Source organism: Phalangium opilio, unplaced genomic scaffold (genome assembly GCF_054372755.1).
Source record: "Phalangium opilio isolate 3A_F unplaced genomic scaffold, DU_Popi_V2 ptg000077l_1, whole genome shotgun sequence".
In the NCBI taxonomy this organism is placed as follows: domain Eukaryota; kingdom Metazoa; phylum Arthropoda; class Arachnida; order Opiliones; family Phalangiidae; genus Phalangium; species Phalangium opilio.
This window is the reverse complement of record NW_028324185.1, coordinates 581629-594595: the sequence shown is the minus strand read 5'-3', so window position 1 is coordinate 594595 and position 12967 is coordinate 581629. Positions and strand designations below refer to the sequence as shown.

Here is a 12967-nt window from a genome sequence, read left to right as displayed (position 1 = left end):
AAGAGATCTAGCTTATTTTTATGCCCAATCACGATGGTCAAAACTTGTATCTACCAGGGCTCGAACCTGGGACCTTCCGCGTGTGAAGCGGGCGTGATAACCACTACACCATCGATACGTAACTACACCATAGATACGTAGTAATTCTGGGTTTTTCAAGAGATCTAGCTTATTTTTATGCCCAATCACTATGGTCAAAACTTGTATCTACCAGGTCTCGAACCTGGGACCTTCCGCATGTTAGGCGGAAGTGATAACCACTACACCATCGATACGTAACTACACCATAGATACGTAGTAATTCTGAGTTTTTCAAGAGATCTAGCTTATTTTATTGTCCAATCACTATGGTCAAAACATGTATCTACCAGGTCTAGAACCTGGGACCTTCCGCGTGTTAGGCGGACGTGATAATCACTACACCATAGATACGTAACTACACCATAGATACGTAGTAATTCTGAGTTTTTCAAGAGATCTAGCTTATTTTTATGCCCAATCACTATGGTCAAAACATGTATCTACCAGGTCTCGAACCTGGGACTTTCCGCGTGTTAGTCGGACGTGATAACCACTACACCATAGATACGTAACTACACCATAGATACGTAGTAATTCTGAGTTTTTCAAGAGATCTAGCTTATTTTTATGCCCAATCACTATGGTCAAAACTTGTATCTACCAGGGCTCGAACCTGGGACCTTCCGCGTGTGAAGCGGATGTGATAACCACTACACCATAGATACGTAACTACACCGTAGATACGTAGTAATTCTGGGTTTTTCAAGAGATCTAGCTTATTTTTATGCCCAATCACGATGGTCAAAACTTGTATCTACCAGGGCTCGAACCTGGGACCTTCCGCGTGTGAAGCGGGCGTGATAACCACTACACCATCGATACGTAACTACACCATAGATACGTAGCAATTCTGGGTTTTTCAAGAGATCTAGCTTATTTTTATGCCCAATCACTATGGTCAAAACTTGTATCTACCAGGTCTCGAACCTGGGACCTTCCGCATGTTAGGCGGAAGTGATAACCACTACACCATCGATACGTAACTACACGTAGATACGTAGTAATTCTGGGTTTTTCAAGAGATCTAGCTTATTTTTATGCCCAATCACTATGGTCAAAACTTGTATCTACCAGGGCTCGAACCTGGGACCTTCCGCGTTTGAAGCGGACGTGATAACCACTACACCATAGATACGTAACTACACCATAGATACGTAGTAATTCTGAGTTTTTCAAGAGATCTAGCTTATTTTTATGCCCAATCACTATGGTCAAAACATTATCTACCATGTCTCGAACCTGGGACCTTCCGCGTGTTAGGCGGACGTGATAACCACTACACCATAGATAAGTAACCACACCATAGATACGTAGTAATTCTGAGTTTTTCAAGAGATCTAGCTTATTTTTATGCCCAATCACTATGGTCAAAACATGTATCTACCAGGTCTCGAATCTGGGACCTTCCGCGTGTTAGGCGGAAGTGATAACCACTACACCATCGATACGTAACTACACGTAGATACGTAGTAATTCTGGGTTTTTCAAGAGATCTAGCTTATTTTTATGCCCAATCACGATGGTCAAAACTTGTATCTACCAGGGCTCGAACCTGGGACCTTCCGCGTGTGAAGCGGATGTGATAACCACTACACCATAGATACGTAACTACACCGTAGATACGTAGTAATTCTGGGTTTTTCAAGAGATCTAGCTTATTTTTATGCCCAATCACGATGGTCAAAACTTGTAACTACCAGGGCTCGAACCTGGGACCTTCCGCGTGTGAAGCGGACGTGATAACCACTACACCATAGATACGTAACTACACCATAGATACGTAACTACACCATAGATACGTAACTACACCATAGATACGTAGTAATTCTGAGTTTTTCAAGAGATCTAGCTTATTTTTATGCCCAATCACTATGGTCAAAACATGTATCTACCAGGTCGCGAACCTGGGACCTTCCGCGTGTTAGGCGGAAGTGATAACCACTACACCATCGATACGTAACTACACGTAGATACGTAGTAATTCTGGGGTTTTCAAGAGATCTAGCTTATTTTTATGCCCAATCACGATGGTCAAAACTTGTATCTACCAGGGCTCGAACCTGGGACCTTCCGCGTGTGAAGCGGGCGTGATAACCACTACACCATCGATACGTAACTACACCATAGATACGTAGTAATTCTGGGTTTTTCAAGAGATCTAGCTTATTTTTATGCCCAATCACTATGGTCAAAACTTGTATCTACCAGGTCTCGAACCTGGGACCTTCCGCATGTTAGGCGGAAGTGATAACCACTACACCATCGATACGTAACTACACGTAGATACGTAGTAATTCTGGGTTTTTCAAGAGATCTAGCTTATTTTTATGCCCAATCACTATGGTCAAAACTTGTATCTACCAGGGCTCGAACCTGGGACCTTCCGCGTTTGAAGCGGACGTGATAACCACTACACCATAGATACGTAACTACACCATAGATACGTAGTAATTCTGAGTTTTTCAAGAGATCTAGCTTATTTTTATGCCCAATCACTATGGTCAAAACATTATCTACCATGTCTCGAACCTGGGACCTTCCGCGTGTTAGGCGGACGTGATAACCACTACACCATAGATAAGTAACCACACCATAGATACGTAGTAATTCTGAGTTTTTCAAGAGATCTAGCTTATTTTTATGCCCAATCACTATGGTCAAAACATGTATCTACCAGGTCTCGAATCTGGGACCTTCCGCGTGTTAGGCGGAAGTGATAACCACTACACCATCGATACGTAACTACACGTAGATACGTAGTAATTCTGGGTTTTTCAAGAGATCTAGCTTATTTTTATGCCCAATCACGATGGTCAAAACTTGTATCTACCAGGGCTCGAACCTGGGACCTTCCGCGTGTGAAGCGGATGTGATAACCACTACACCATAGATACGTAACTACACCGTAGATACGTAGTAATTCTGGGTTTTTCAAGAGATCTAGCTTATTTTTATGCCCAATCACGATGGTCAAAACTTGTATCTACCAGGGCTCGAACCTGGGACCTTCCGCGTGTGAAGCGGACGTGATAACCACTACACCATAGATACGTAACTACACCATAGATACGTAACTACACCATAGATACGTAGTAATTCTGAGTTTTTCAAGAGATCTAGCTTATTTTAATGCCCAATCACTATGGTCAAAACATGTATCTACCAGGTCGCGAACCTGGGACCTTCCGCGTGTTAGGCGGAAGTGATAACCACTACACCATCGATACGTAACTACACGTAGATACGTAGTAATTCTGGGGTTTTCAAGAGATCTAGCTTATTTTTATGCCCAATCACGATGGTCAAAACTTTTAACTACCAGGGCTCGAACCTGGGACCTTCCGCGTGTGAAGCGGACGTGATAACCACTACACCATAGATACGTAACTACACCATAGATACGCAACTACACCATAGATACGTAGTAATTCTGAGTTTTTCAAGAGATCTAGCTTATTTTTATGCCCAATCACTATGGTCAAAACATTATCTACCAGGTCTCGAACCTGGGACCTTCCGCGTGTTAGGCGGACGTGATAACCACTACACCATAGATACGTAACTACACCATAGATACGTAACTACACCGTAGATACGTAGTAGTTCTGGGTTTTTCAAGAGATCTAGCTTATTTTTATGCCCAATCACGATGGTCAAAACTTGTATCTACCAGGGCTCGAACCTGGGACCTTCCGCGTGTGAAGCGGGCGTGATAACCACTACACCATCGATACGTAACTACACGTAGATACGTAGTAATTCTGGGTTTTTCAAGAGATCTAGCTTATTTTTATGCCCAATCACTATGGTCAAAACTTGTATCTACCAGGGCTCGAACCTGGGACCTTCCGCGTGTGAAGCGGACGTGATAACCACTACACCATAGATACGTAACTACACCATAGATACGTAGTAATTCTGAGTTTTTCAAGAGATCTAGCTTATTTTTATGCCCAATCACTATGGTCAAAACATTATCTACCATGTCTCGAACCTGGGACCTTCCGCGTGTTAGGCGGACGTGATAACCACTACACCATAGATAAGTAACCACACCATAGATACGTAGTAATTCTGAGTTTTTCAAGAGATCTAGCTTATTTTTATGCCCAATCACTATGGTCAAAACATGTATCTACCAGGTCTCGAATCTGGGACCTTCCGCGTGTTAGGCGGAAGTGATAACCACTACACCATCGATACGTAACTACACGTAGATACGTAGTAATTCTGGGTTTTTCAAGAGATCTAGCTTATTTTTATGCCCAATCACGATGGTCAAAACTTGTATCTACCAGGGCTCGAACCTGGGACCTTCCGCGTGTGAAGCGGATGTGATAACCACTACACCATAGATACGTAACTACACCGTAGATACGTAGTAATTCTGGGTTTTTCAAGAGATCTAGCTTATTTTTATGCCCAATCACGATGGTCAAAACTTGTATCTACCAGGGCTCGAACCTGGGACCTTCCGCGTGTGAAGCGGACGTGATAACCACTACACCATAGATACGTAACTACACCATAGATACGTAACTACACCATAGATACGTAGTAGTTCTGAGTTTTTCAAGAGATCTAGCTTATTTTTATGCCCAATCACTATGGTCAAAACATGTATCTACCAGGTCGCGAACCTGGGACCTTCCGCGTGTTAGGCGGAAGTGATAACCACTACACCATCGATACGTAACTACACGTAGATACGTAGTAATTCTGGGGTTTTCAAGAGATCTAGCTTATTTTTATGCCCAATCACGATGGTCAAAACTTGTATCTACCAGGGCTCGAACCTGGGACCTTCCGCGTGTGAAGCGGGCGTGATAACCACTACACCATCGATACGTAACTACACCATAGATACGTAGTAATTCTGGGTTTTTCAAGAGATCTAGCTTATTTTTATGCCCAATCACTATGGTCAAAACTTGTATCTACCAGGTCTCGAACCTGGGACCTTCCGCATGTTAGGCGGAAGTGATAACCACTACACCATCGATACGTAACTACACGTAGATACGTAGTAATTCTGGGTTTTTCAAGAGATCTAGCTTATTTTTATGCCCAATCACTATGGTCAAAACTTGTATCTACCAGGGCTCGAACCTGGGACCTTCCGCGTTTGAAGCGGACGTGATAACCACTACACCATAGATACGTAACTACACCACAGATACGTAGTAATTCTGAGTTTTTCAAGAGATCTAGCTTATTTTTATGCCCAATCACTATGGTCAAAACATTATCTACCATGTCTCGAACCTGGGACCTTCCGCGTGTTAGGCGGACGTGATAACCACTACACCATAGATAAGTAACCACACCATAGATACGTAGTAATTCTGAGTTTTTCAAGAGATCTAGCTTATTTTTATGCCCAATCACTATGGTCAAAACATGTATCTACCAGGTCTCGAATCTGGGACCTTCCGCGTGTTAGGCGGAAGTGATAACCACTACACCATCGATACGTAACTACACGTAGATACGTAGTAATTCTGGGTTTTTCAAGAGATCTAGCTTATTTTTATGCCCAATCACGATGGTCAAAACTTGTATCTACCAGGGCTCGAACCTGGGACCTTCCGCGTGTGAAGCGGATGTGATAACCACTACACCATAGATACGTAACTACACCGTAGATACGTAGTAATTCTGGGTTTTTCAAGAGATCTAGCTTATTTTTATGCCCAATCACGATGGTCAAAACTTGTATCTACCAGGGCTCGAACCTGGGACCTTCCGCGTGTGAAGCGGACGTGATAACCACTACACCATAGATACGTAACTACACCATAGATACGTAACTACACCATAGATACGTAGTAATTCTGAGTTTTTCAAGAGATCTAGCTTATTTTTATGCCCAATCACTATGGTCAAAACATGTATCTACCAGGTCGCGAACCTGGGACCTTCCGCGTGTTAGGCGGAAGTGATAACCACTACACCATCGATACGTAACTACACGTAGATACGTAGTAATTCTGGGGTTTTCAAGAGATCTAGCTTATTTTTATGCCCAATCACGATGGTCAAAACTTTTAACTACCAGGGCTCGAACCTGGGACCTTCCGCGTGTGAAGCGGACGTGATAACCACTACACCATAGATACGTAACTACACCATAGATACGCAACTACACCATAGATACGTAGTAATTCTGAGTTTTTCAAGAGATCTAGCTTATTTTTATGCCCAATCACTATGGTCAAAACATTATCTACCAGGTCTCGAACCTGGGACCTTCCGCGTGTTAGGCGGACGTGATAACCACTACACCATAGATACGTAACTACACCATAGATACGTAACTACACCGTAGATACGTAGTAGTTCTGGGTTTTTCAAGAGATCTAGCTTATTTTTATGCCCAATCACGATGGTCAAAACTTGTATCTACCAGGGCTCGAACCTGGGACCTTCCGCGTGTGAAGCGGGCGTGATAACCACTACACCATCGATACGTAACTACACGTAGATACGTAGTAATTCTGGGTTTTTCAAGAGATCTAGCTTATTTTTATGCCCAATCACTATGGTCAAAACTTGTATCTACCAGGGCTCGAACCTGGGACCTTCCGCGTGTGAAGCGGACGTGATAACCACTACACCATAGATACGTAGTAATTCTGAGTTTTTCAAGAGATCTAGCTTATTATTATGCCCAATCACTATGGTCAACACATGTATCTACCAGGTCTCGAACCTGGGACCGTCCGCGTGTTAGGCGGACGTGATAACCACTGCACCATAGATACGTAACTACACCATAGATACGTAGTAATTCTGAGTTTTTCAAGAGATCTAGCTTATTTTTATGTCCAATCACGATGGTCAAAAAATGCATCTACCAGGGCTCGAACCTGGGACCATCCGCGTGTGAAGCGGACGGGATAACCACTACACCATAGATACATATTAATAGCGAGTTTTCCATGAGATCTAGCTTATTTTATTGTCCAATCACGATGGTAGAAACATGTATCTTCCAGGTCTCGAACCTGGGACTTTCCGCGTGTTAGGCGGACGTGATAACCACTACACCATAGATATGTAACTACACCATAGATACGTAGTAATTCTGAGTTTTTCAAGAGATCTATCTTATTTTTATGCCCAATCACGATGGTCAAAACATGTATCTACCAAGGCTCGAACCTGGGACCTTCCGCGTGTGAAACGGACTTGATAACCACTAAACCATATATAAGTGATATAAGTGAGTTTTCCAAAACATCTAGCTTCTTTTTATGCTCAATCACGATTGTAAAAGCATATATCTACCAGGTCTCGAACCTGAGACCTTCCGCGTGTTAGGCGGACGTGATAACCACTTCACCATAGATACGTAGTAATTCTGGGGTTTTCAAGAGATCTAGCTTATTTTTATGCCCAATCACGATGGTCAAAACTTGTATCTACCAGGGCTCGAACCTGGGACCTTCCGCGTGTGAAGCGGGCGTGATAACCACAACACCATCGATACGTAACTACACCATAGATACGTAGTAATTCTGGGTTTTTCAAGAGATCTAGCTTATTTTTATGCCCAATCACTATGGTCAAAACTTGTATCTACCAGGTCTCGAACCTGGGACCTTCCGCGTGTTAGGCGGAAGTGATAACCACTACACCATCGATACGTAACTACACGTAGATACGTAGTAATTCTGGGTTTTTCAAGAGATCTAGCTTATTTTTATGCCCAATCACTATGGTCAAAACTTGTATCTACCAGGGCTCGAACCTGGGACCTTCCGCGTTTGAAGCGGACGTGATAACCACTACACCATAGATACGTAACTACACCATAGATACGTAGTAATTCTGAGTTTTTCAAGAGATCTAGCTTATTTTTATGCCCAATCACGATGGTCAAAACTTGTATCTACCAGGGCTCGAACCTGGGACCTTCCGCGTGTGAAGCGGGCGTGATAACCACTACACCATCGATACGTAACTACACGTAGATACGTAGTAATTCTGGGTTTTTCAAGAGATCTAGCTTATTTTTATGCCCAATCACTATGGTTAAAACTTGTATCTACCAGGGCTCGAACCTGGGACCTTCCGCGTGTGAAGCGGACGTTATAACCTCTACACCATAGATACATAGTAATAGCGAGTTTTCCATGAGATCTAGCTTATTTTATTGTCCAATCACGATGGTAAAAACATGTATCTTCCAGGTCTCGAGCTTCGGACCTTCCGCGTGTTAGGCGGACGTGATAACCACTACACCATATATAAGTGCTCTCACTGATATTTTCAAGAGATCTAGCTGATTTTTATGCCCAATCCCTATGGTCAATACATGTATTTACCAGGTCTCGAACCTGGGACCTTCCGCGTGTTAGGCGGACGTGATAACCACTACACCATCGATACGTAACTGCACCGTAGATACGTAGTAATTCTGGGTTTTTCAAGAGATCAAGCTTATTTTTATGCCCAATCACGATGGTCAAAAGTTGTATCTACCAGGGCTCGAACCTGGGACCTTCCGCGTGTGAAGCGGGCGTGATAACCACTACACCATCGATACGTAACTACACGTAGATACGTAGTAATTCTGGGTTTTTCAAGAGATCTAGCTTATTTTTATGCCCAATCACGATGGTCAAAACTTGTATCTACCAGGGCTCGAACCTGGGACCTTCCGCGTGTGAAGCGGGCGTGATAACCACTACACCATCGATACGTAACTACACGTAGATACGTAGTAATTCTGGGTTTTTCAAGAGATCTAGCTTATTTTTATGCCCAATCACTATGGTCAAAACTTGTATCTACCAGGGCTCGAACCTGGGACCTTCCGCGTGTGAAGCGGACGTGATAACCACTACACCATAGATACGTAGTAATTCTGAGTTTTTCAAGAGATCTAGCTTATTTTTATGCCCAATCACTATGGTCAAAACATTATCTACCATGTCTCGAACCTGGGACCTTCCGCGTGTTAGGCGAACGTGATAACCACTACACCATAGATACGTAACTACACCATAGATACGTAACCACACCATAGATACGTAGTAATTCTGAGTTTTTCAAGAGATCTAGCTTATTTTTATGCCCAATCACTATGGTCAAAACATGTATCTACCAGGTCTCGAACCTGGGACCTTCCGCGTGTTAGGCGGAAGTGATAACCACTACACCATCGATACGTAACTACACGTAGATACGTAGTAATTCTGGATTTTTCAAGAGATCTAGCTTATTTTTATGCCCAATCACGATGGTCAAAACTTGTACCTACCAGGGCTCGAACCTGGGACCTTCCGCGTGTAAAGCGGATGTGATAACCACTACACCATAGATACGTAACTACACCGTAGATACGTAGTAATTCTGGGTTTTTCAAGAGATCTAGCTTATTTTTATGCCCAATCACTATGGTCAAAACTTGTATCTACCAGGGCTCGAACCTGGGACCTTCCGCGTGTGAAGCGGACGTGATAACCACTACACCATAGATACGTAGTAATTCTGAGTTTTTCAAGAGATCTAGCTTATTTTTATACCCAATCACTATGGTCAAAACATTATCTACCATGTCTCGAACCTGGGACCTTCCGCGTGTTAGGCGGACGTGATAACCACTACACCATAGATACGTAACTACACCATAGATACGTAACCACACCATAGATACGTAGTAATTCTGAGTTTTTCAAGAGATCTAGCTTATTTTTATGCCCAATCACTATGGTCAAAACATGTATTTACCAGGTCTCGAACCTGGGACCTTCCGCGTGTTAGGCGGACGTGATAACCACTACACCATCGATACGTAACTGCACCGTAGATACGTAGTAATTCTGGGTTTTTCAAGAGATCAAGCTTATTTTTATGCCCAATCACGATGGTCAAAAGTTGTATCTACCAGGGCTCGAACCTGGGACCTTCCGCGTGTGAAGCGGGCGTGATAACCACTACACCATCGATACGTAACTACACGTAGATACGTAGTAATTCTGGGTTTTTCAAGAGATCTAGCTTATTTTTATGCCCAATCACGATGGTCAAAACTTGTATCTACCAGGGCTCGAACCTGGGACCTTCCGCGTGTGAAGCGGGCGTGATAACCACTACACCATCGATACGTAACTACACGTAGATACGTAGTAATTCTGGGTTTTTCAAGAGATCTAGCTTATTTTTATGCCCAATCACTATGGTCAAAACTTGTATCTACCAGGGCTCGAACCTGGGACCTTCCGCGTGTGAAGCGGACGTGATAACCACTACACCATAGATACGTAGTAATTCTGAGTTTTTCAAGAGATCTAGCTTATTTTTATGCCCAATCACTATGGTCAAAACATTATCTACCATGTCTCGAACCTGGGACCTTCCGCGTGTTAGGCGAACGTGATAACCACTACACCATAGATACGTAACTACACCATAGATACGTAACCACACCATAGATACGTAGTAATTCTGAGTTTTTCAAGAGATCTAGCTTATTTTTATGCCCAATCACTATGGTCAAAACATGTATCTACCAGGTCTCGAACCTGGGACCTTCCGCGTGTTAGGCGGAAGTGATAACCACTACACCATCGATACGTAACTACACGTAGATACGTAGTAATTCTGGATTTTTCAAGAGATCTAGCTTATTTTTATGCCCAATCACGATGGTCAAAACTTGTACCTACCAGGGCTCGAACCTGGGACCTTCCGCGTGTAAAGCGGATGTGATAACCACTACACCATAGATACGTAACTACACCGTAGATACGTAGTAATTCTGGGTTTTTCAAGAGATCTAGCTTATTTTTATGCCCAATCACTATGGTCAAAACTTGTATCTACCAGGGCTCGAACCTGGGACCTTCCGCGTGTGAAGCGGACGTGATAACCACTACACCATAGATACGTAGTAATTCTGAGTTTTTCAAGAGATCTAGCTTATTTTTATACCCAATCACTATGGTCAAAACATTATCTACCATGTCTCGAACCTGGGACCTTCCGCGTGTTAGGCGGACGTGATAACCACTACACCATAGATACGTAACTACACCATAGATACGTAACCACACCATAGATACGTAGTAATTCTGAGTTTTTCAAGAGATCTAGCTTATTTTTATGCCCAATCACTATGGTCAAAACATGTATTTACCAGGTCTCGAACCTGGGACCTTCCGCGTGTTAGGCGGACGTGATAACCACTACACCATCGATACGTAACTGCACCGTAGATACGTAGTAATTCTGGGTTTTTCAAGAGATCAAGCTTATTTTTATGCCCAATCACGATGGTCAAAAGTTGTATCTACCAGGGCTCGAACCTGGGACCTTCCGCGTGTGAAGCGGGCGTGATAACCACTACACCATCGATACGTAACTACACGTAGATACGTAGTAATTCTGGGTTTTTCAAGAGATCTAGCTTATTTTTATGCCCAATCACGATGGTCAAAACTTGTATCTACCAGGGCTCGAACCTGGGACCTTCCGCGTGTGAAGCGGGCGTGATAACCACTACACCATCGATACGTAACTACACGTGGATACGTAGTAATTCTGGGTTTTTCAAGAGATCTAGCTTATTTTTATGCCCAATCACTATGGTCAAAACTTGTATCTACCAGGGCTCGAACCTGGGACCTTCCGCGTGTGAAGCGGACGTGATAACCACTACACCATAGATACGTAGTAATTCTGAGTTTTTCAAGAGATCTAGCTTATTTTTATGCCCAATCACTATGGTCAAAACATTATCTACCATGTCTCGAACCTGGGACCTTCCGCGTGTTAGGCGGACGTGATAACCACTACACCATAGATACGTAACTACACCATAGATACGTAACCACACCATAGATACGTAGTAATTCTGAGTTTTTCAAGAGATCTAGCTTATTTTTATGCCCAATCACTATGGTCAAAACATGTATCTACCAGGTCTCGAACCTGGGACCTTCCGCGTGTTAGGCGGAAGTGATAACCACTACACCATCGATACGTAACTACACGTAGATACGTAGTAATTCTGGATTTTTCAAGAGATCTAGCTTATTTTTATGCCCAATCACGATGGTCAAAACTTGTACCTACCAGGGCTCGAACCTGGGACCTTCCGCGTGTGAAGCGGATGTGATAACCACTACACCATAGATACGTAACTACACCGTAGATACGTAGTAATTCTGGGTTTTTCAAGAGATCTAGCTTATTTTTATGCCCAATCACGATGGTCAAAACTTGTATCTACCAGGGCTCGAACCTGGGACCTTCCGCGTGTGAAGCGGACGTGATAACCACTACACCATAGATACGTAACTACACCATAGATACGTAACTACACCATAGATACGTAGTAATTCTGAGTTTTTCAAGAGATCTAGCTTATTTTTATGCCCAATCACTATGGTCAAAACATGTATCTACCAGGTCGCGAACCTGGGACCTTCCGCGTGTTAGGCGGAAGTGATAACCACTACACCATCGATACGTAACTACACGTAGATACGTAGTAATTCTGGGTTTTTCAAGAGATCTAGCTTATTTTTATGCCCAATCACTATGGTCAAAACTTGTATCTACCAGGTCTCGAACCTGGGACCTTCCGCGTGTTAGGCGGAAGTGATAACCACTACACCATCGATACGTAACTACACGTAGATACGTAGTAATTCTGGGTTTTTCAAGAGATCTAGCTTATTTTTATGCCCAATCACTATGGTCAAAACTTGTATCTACCAGGGCTCGAACCTGGGACCTTCCGCGTTTGAAGCGGACGTGATAACCACTACACCATAGATACGTAACTACACCATAGATACGTAGTAATTCTGAGTTTTTCAAGAGATCTAGCTTATTTTTATGCCCAATCACTATGGTCAAAACATTATCTACC

At 43.0% G+C, this 12967-nt stretch overlaps 42 non-coding genes across 42 annotated transcripts; all 42 read right to left on the bottom strand.

The window, feature by feature from the left end:
- Positions 1-45: 45 nt before the first annotated feature.
- On the bottom strand, positions 46-118 carry TRNAV-CAC (transfer RNA valine (anticodon CAC)). The gene has a single exon. It is a non-coding gene; the product is annotated as a tRNA-Val (tRNA).
- Positions 119-673: 555 nt separating this feature from the next.
- TRNAV-CAC (transfer RNA valine (anticodon CAC)) lies at positions 674-746 on the bottom strand. Its single transcript has one exon. It is a non-coding gene; the product is annotated as a tRNA-Val (tRNA).
- Positions 747-830: 84 nt separating this feature from the next.
- On the bottom strand, positions 831-903 carry TRNAV-CAC (transfer RNA valine (anticodon CAC)). Its single transcript has one exon. It is a non-coding gene; the product is annotated as a tRNA-Val (tRNA).
- A 240-nt stretch (positions 904-1143) lies between these two features.
- Positions 1144-1216, bottom strand: TRNAL-CAA (transfer RNA leucine (anticodon CAA)). Its single transcript has one exon. It is a non-coding gene; the product is annotated as a tRNA-Leu (tRNA).
- A 396-nt stretch (positions 1217-1612) lies between these two features.
- On the bottom strand, positions 1613-1685 carry TRNAV-CAC (transfer RNA valine (anticodon CAC)). The gene has a single exon. It is a non-coding gene; the product is annotated as a tRNA-Val (tRNA).
- An 84-nt stretch (positions 1686-1769) lies between these two features.
- TRNAV-CAC (transfer RNA valine (anticodon CAC)) lies at positions 1770-1842 on the bottom strand. The gene has a single exon. It is a non-coding gene; the product is annotated as a tRNA-Val (tRNA).
- A 278-nt stretch (positions 1843-2120) lies between these two features.
- Positions 2121-2193, bottom strand: TRNAV-CAC (transfer RNA valine (anticodon CAC)). The gene has a single exon. It is a non-coding gene; the product is annotated as a tRNA-Val (tRNA).
- A 240-nt stretch (positions 2194-2433) lies between these two features.
- Positions 2434-2506, bottom strand: TRNAL-CAA (transfer RNA leucine (anticodon CAA)). The gene has a single exon. It is a non-coding gene; the product is annotated as a tRNA-Leu (tRNA).
- A 396-nt stretch (positions 2507-2902) lies between these two features.
- Positions 2903-2975, bottom strand: TRNAV-CAC (transfer RNA valine (anticodon CAC)). Its single transcript has one exon. It is a non-coding gene; the product is annotated as a tRNA-Val (tRNA).
- An 84-nt stretch (positions 2976-3059) lies between these two features.
- On the bottom strand, positions 3060-3132 carry TRNAV-CAC (transfer RNA valine (anticodon CAC)). Its single transcript has one exon. It is a non-coding gene; the product is annotated as a tRNA-Val (tRNA).
- A 259-nt stretch (positions 3133-3391) lies between these two features.
- Positions 3392-3464, bottom strand: TRNAV-CAC (transfer RNA valine (anticodon CAC)). The gene has a single exon. It is a non-coding gene; the product is annotated as a tRNA-Val (tRNA).
- A 278-nt stretch (positions 3465-3742) lies between these two features.
- TRNAV-CAC (transfer RNA valine (anticodon CAC)) lies at positions 3743-3815 on the bottom strand. Its single transcript has one exon. It is a non-coding gene; the product is annotated as a tRNA-Val (tRNA).
- Positions 3816-3898: 83 nt separating this feature from the next.
- TRNAV-CAC (transfer RNA valine (anticodon CAC)) lies at positions 3899-3971 on the bottom strand. The gene has a single exon. It is a non-coding gene; the product is annotated as a tRNA-Val (tRNA).
- Positions 3972-4367: 396 nt separating this feature from the next.
- On the bottom strand, positions 4368-4440 carry TRNAV-CAC (transfer RNA valine (anticodon CAC)). Its single transcript has one exon. It is a non-coding gene; the product is annotated as a tRNA-Val (tRNA).
- An 84-nt stretch (positions 4441-4524) lies between these two features.
- Positions 4525-4597, bottom strand: TRNAV-CAC (transfer RNA valine (anticodon CAC)). Its single transcript has one exon. It is a non-coding gene; the product is annotated as a tRNA-Val (tRNA).
- A 259-nt stretch (positions 4598-4856) lies between these two features.
- TRNAV-CAC (transfer RNA valine (anticodon CAC)) lies at positions 4857-4929 on the bottom strand. The gene has a single exon. It is a non-coding gene; the product is annotated as a tRNA-Val (tRNA).
- Positions 4930-5169: 240 nt separating this feature from the next.
- TRNAL-CAA (transfer RNA leucine (anticodon CAA)) lies at positions 5170-5242 on the bottom strand. The gene has a single exon. It is a non-coding gene; the product is annotated as a tRNA-Leu (tRNA).
- Positions 5243-5638: 396 nt separating this feature from the next.
- On the bottom strand, positions 5639-5711 carry TRNAV-CAC (transfer RNA valine (anticodon CAC)). The gene has a single exon. It is a non-coding gene; the product is annotated as a tRNA-Val (tRNA).
- Positions 5712-5795: 84 nt separating this feature from the next.
- Positions 5796-5868, bottom strand: TRNAV-CAC (transfer RNA valine (anticodon CAC)). The gene has a single exon. It is a non-coding gene; the product is annotated as a tRNA-Val (tRNA).
- Positions 5869-6127: 259 nt separating this feature from the next.
- On the bottom strand, positions 6128-6200 carry TRNAV-CAC (transfer RNA valine (anticodon CAC)). The gene has a single exon. It is a non-coding gene; the product is annotated as a tRNA-Val (tRNA).
- Positions 6201-6478: 278 nt separating this feature from the next.
- TRNAV-CAC (transfer RNA valine (anticodon CAC)) lies at positions 6479-6551 on the bottom strand. Its single transcript has one exon. It is a non-coding gene; the product is annotated as a tRNA-Val (tRNA).
- Positions 6552-6634: 83 nt separating this feature from the next.
- On the bottom strand, positions 6635-6707 carry TRNAV-CAC (transfer RNA valine (anticodon CAC)). Its single transcript has one exon. It is a non-coding gene; the product is annotated as a tRNA-Val (tRNA).
- A 222-nt stretch (positions 6708-6929) lies between these two features.
- Positions 6930-7002, bottom strand: TRNAV-CAC (transfer RNA valine (anticodon CAC)). The gene has a single exon. It is a non-coding gene; the product is annotated as a tRNA-Val (tRNA).
- Positions 7003-7813: 811 nt separating this feature from the next.
- TRNAL-CAA (transfer RNA leucine (anticodon CAA)) lies at positions 7814-7886 on the bottom strand. Its single transcript has one exon. It is a non-coding gene; the product is annotated as a tRNA-Leu (tRNA).
- Positions 7887-7970: 84 nt separating this feature from the next.
- On the bottom strand, positions 7971-8043 carry TRNAV-CAC (transfer RNA valine (anticodon CAC)). Its single transcript has one exon. It is a non-coding gene; the product is annotated as a tRNA-Val (tRNA).
- Positions 8044-8126: 83 nt separating this feature from the next.
- On the bottom strand, positions 8127-8199 carry TRNAV-CAC (transfer RNA valine (anticodon CAC)). Its single transcript has one exon. It is a non-coding gene; the product is annotated as a tRNA-Val (tRNA).
- A 360-nt stretch (positions 8200-8559) lies between these two features.
- Positions 8560-8632, bottom strand: TRNAV-CAC (transfer RNA valine (anticodon CAC)). The gene has a single exon. It is a non-coding gene; the product is annotated as a tRNA-Val (tRNA).
- An 83-nt stretch (positions 8633-8715) lies between these two features.
- TRNAV-CAC (transfer RNA valine (anticodon CAC)) lies at positions 8716-8788 on the bottom strand. The gene has a single exon. It is a non-coding gene; the product is annotated as a tRNA-Val (tRNA).
- Positions 8789-8871: 83 nt separating this feature from the next.
- On the bottom strand, positions 8872-8944 carry TRNAV-CAC (transfer RNA valine (anticodon CAC)). The gene has a single exon. It is a non-coding gene; the product is annotated as a tRNA-Val (tRNA).
- Positions 8945-9340: 396 nt separating this feature from the next.
- On the bottom strand, positions 9341-9413 carry TRNAV-UAC (transfer RNA valine (anticodon UAC)). Its single transcript has one exon. It is a non-coding gene; the product is annotated as a tRNA-Val (tRNA).
- Positions 9414-9497: 84 nt separating this feature from the next.
- TRNAV-CAC (transfer RNA valine (anticodon CAC)) lies at positions 9498-9570 on the bottom strand. Its single transcript has one exon. It is a non-coding gene; the product is annotated as a tRNA-Val (tRNA).
- A 397-nt stretch (positions 9571-9967) lies between these two features.
- On the bottom strand, positions 9968-10040 carry TRNAV-CAC (transfer RNA valine (anticodon CAC)). The gene has a single exon. It is a non-coding gene; the product is annotated as a tRNA-Val (tRNA).
- An 83-nt stretch (positions 10041-10123) lies between these two features.
- On the bottom strand, positions 10124-10196 carry TRNAV-CAC (transfer RNA valine (anticodon CAC)). Its single transcript has one exon. It is a non-coding gene; the product is annotated as a tRNA-Val (tRNA).
- An 83-nt stretch (positions 10197-10279) lies between these two features.
- TRNAV-CAC (transfer RNA valine (anticodon CAC)) lies at positions 10280-10352 on the bottom strand. Its single transcript has one exon. It is a non-coding gene; the product is annotated as a tRNA-Val (tRNA).
- A 396-nt stretch (positions 10353-10748) lies between these two features.
- Positions 10749-10821, bottom strand: TRNAV-UAC (transfer RNA valine (anticodon UAC)). Its single transcript has one exon. It is a non-coding gene; the product is annotated as a tRNA-Val (tRNA).
- Positions 10822-10905: 84 nt separating this feature from the next.
- On the bottom strand, positions 10906-10978 carry TRNAV-CAC (transfer RNA valine (anticodon CAC)). Its single transcript has one exon. It is a non-coding gene; the product is annotated as a tRNA-Val (tRNA).
- Positions 10979-11375: 397 nt separating this feature from the next.
- Positions 11376-11448, bottom strand: TRNAV-CAC (transfer RNA valine (anticodon CAC)). The gene has a single exon. It is a non-coding gene; the product is annotated as a tRNA-Val (tRNA).
- An 83-nt stretch (positions 11449-11531) lies between these two features.
- Positions 11532-11604, bottom strand: TRNAV-CAC (transfer RNA valine (anticodon CAC)). The gene has a single exon. It is a non-coding gene; the product is annotated as a tRNA-Val (tRNA).
- Positions 11605-11687: 83 nt separating this feature from the next.
- Positions 11688-11760, bottom strand: TRNAV-CAC (transfer RNA valine (anticodon CAC)). The gene has a single exon. It is a non-coding gene; the product is annotated as a tRNA-Val (tRNA).
- Positions 11761-12156: 396 nt separating this feature from the next.
- Positions 12157-12229, bottom strand: TRNAV-CAC (transfer RNA valine (anticodon CAC)). Its single transcript has one exon. It is a non-coding gene; the product is annotated as a tRNA-Val (tRNA).
- Positions 12230-12313: 84 nt separating this feature from the next.
- On the bottom strand, positions 12314-12386 carry TRNAV-CAC (transfer RNA valine (anticodon CAC)). The gene has a single exon. It is a non-coding gene; the product is annotated as a tRNA-Val (tRNA).
- A 415-nt stretch (positions 12387-12801) lies between these two features.
- TRNAL-CAA (transfer RNA leucine (anticodon CAA)) lies at positions 12802-12874 on the bottom strand. The gene has a single exon. It is a non-coding gene; the product is annotated as a tRNA-Leu (tRNA).
- Between the last annotated feature and the right edge of the window lie 93 nt (positions 12875-12967).